The sequence below is a fragment of the Triticum dicoccoides genome, chromosome 2A (genome assembly GCF_002162155.2).
Source record: "Triticum dicoccoides isolate Atlit2015 ecotype Zavitan chromosome 2A, WEW_v2.0, whole genome shotgun sequence".
Lineage (NCBI taxonomy): Eukaryota > Viridiplantae > Streptophyta > Magnoliopsida > Poales > Poaceae > Triticum > Triticum dicoccoides.
In genome coordinates, this window is record NC_041382.1 from 493,245,259 (window position 1) to 493,247,811 (window position 2,553).

Sequence of the window (2,553 nt, forward strand, 5' to 3'; positions counted from 1 at the left end):
CCCCCCCCGCGCCACGTCCGCCGCCGCCGTGCCGCGTCCTCCACCGACCGGCGCCATCTCCGCCTCGCCGCCCTTCTCCACCGGCGCCGCCCCGCACCGACAACTCCGGCGCCCTCTCCCTCACCTCCGGCCGCTGTCCTCTTCTTCCCCGTCAAGTCCAGCGACGAACCCCGGCGATGCTCGAACCATGTGCAAACCCTAGATCTAGATCTGGGAGGTGAAATTTCGTCTAAGTCTTTTGCTCTGTGACATTTTCAAGCCTACTTCATCATGCTCTATCTCCATGACCGTGACTCCGATTCATGCATATGACATGTCGAATTGTTCATCCCATTGAGCTCTTCACGTTAGAAGCATTTCCATACATTGTACTACCCATTATGATGCCATTATCATTGATGCAAGAGTGCTATAAAATGTTAACTGCTGGTACTTATTAGATCATGAGGTTTTGTCATTTTTGTCGCATTTGATGTGTGCATTGTTTGAGCATGAGGTCTACATGTGTTTTGAACTAAATCATGCCATATTTACAGAGGTGCAAGCCTTGTATTTTTGTGATATATGTGGTGACTAGCACAAGCATGCAAAGTAGGCTCCATAATGTTGCTGTTTTCAGGGACTTAGGATTTTGCTAAGTCCTTTTCCTGCTGTTATTGTGATGCCATGTAAACTTGATGCTACAGTGAGATCCATGCTTATTTTGGGATACTTCAGTAAGGGTGTTTTGAACATGTGGTTATGCTCAATCCATCCATGCCCCTGTTTACAATTATGGAGTTGTCTGGCATGTCCTTTTCTTGCTCTACTTTTGCTATAAAATGTTCCTGGTAGAATGTTAACATGTTAATCAATATTTCCATGGTTGTTGCTAGTGATCCATACATCCTATGAACTTGATCTTGCCATGGTTAGCTTCATGAACATGTTATATTGCTATTTGGTATGCTTATATCGTCATGGAATGCTTTGTGGTGAGTGGTTTGCGCTCGCAAAGTGGCTATCATAATTCTGTTTATGCCATGCTCCGTTTTTCTGATAAGTCTGAAACTGTTAATAAAACTTGTTATGTGTACATGGGTGCCATCATATTTTCTGTGCCTTTCTGGCTCATGATCATTAAGGAACTTTTGATCTATGCTTCTAGCAGAAACATGCCATGCCTTGGTGTGCTATGATATGTTCCTGTAGCATGTTGTTTGCTTGCTCTAAACATTGCTCCTGATGTTGTTTTTGACATGTTAGTATTTTCACTAAGTCTGTGATACTGATATCTTTTGCACTTTTGCCATGCTTGTTTGAACCTGCTCTTGTGTGATTTAGTCGTAGCTCAGTGTTCATGTTTTGTCAGGCATCTCTTGTACATCGCTGCCATATGCTTTGTTTCTATGTTGGAGCGCAGTAGCTTAGTTTCTTGTTGCATTGTAGATGGCATCATGCTGTTAATCGCAGAATAGCACCATTCTTGTTTTGCTTGCCATTTGCAAACCGTGCATCCGTTTCTGGTGATATTTATATCGATTTCAACCGAAATCATCTCATCTTTCCGTTGGCACACTTGGTTGGCCAAGTTGATGCCTTGATCATTCTTTCCCTTCCGGAGCACGCATATGCATTGCAAATCACATCTCACATATCACATGTTTTGCATCATGTTGTTTGTGCATTGCACCGTGATTGATTGTTGTTCCATTGCTTGTGTTCTTGCCTTGGGTAGAGCTGGAAGATGAGTACATGACTGAGAAACCTGTTGAGTACGCTAAAGAGGATCAAGCTTTCGACAACTCTGAGAACTTTGCAGTCAAGATGACCATACCCTCAAAATCATTTGTATCTTTGCTTGCTAGTTGTTCGCTCTATCGCTATGTCGCGCTACCTATGTGATGCCCGGGTAATTAAGCTACAGTGATCCTCTGCTAATGATGCCACGTCACCTTGTTTATAGTTGCTAATCTCGAGTTAGTTCGAAACCGATTCAAATTCAAATTCAAAAATAGGCAAACAATAAAAGTTTTCAAATATTAAAACTAAAATGTTCGGAGTGAACCAAATATTGCATAGATAATTATGGGGGGGAAACCACACATGTATAAAATGTTTAAATACAATGAGATGAATAAAACAGTAGTAAAAATGATCATTTGAATAACTTTTATAATTAATAAAATGTCAAACTAAGTTATTTGGGGTCTAGACTTTTTGTGACTATGGACTAGGTTGTAATACTAATTTAGATACTAAGTGTATGTTTTACTAAAATAGAATGCAACTACAATAAAGCAGGAAAGAATAAATAAAAGGAAAAGAAAACACAAAAACAGAAAAGGAAACTAACTAAAAAAAGGTAAAAAGAGACCCCCCACTGGACCCCTTGGCCCAACTGGGCCGGCCCATCCCGCACCTCCCTGGCCTATATGGCCCTATCCCCCGAAACCCTAAACCGCTACCCACCCCCACTACCCACTCCCCCCCACTCGCGCCCCCACTCCCTCTCCCCCCGATCCAATCGGGATCAGGCCCGACGCCGGCGCCGCCCCTCCCACTCTCCTCCGC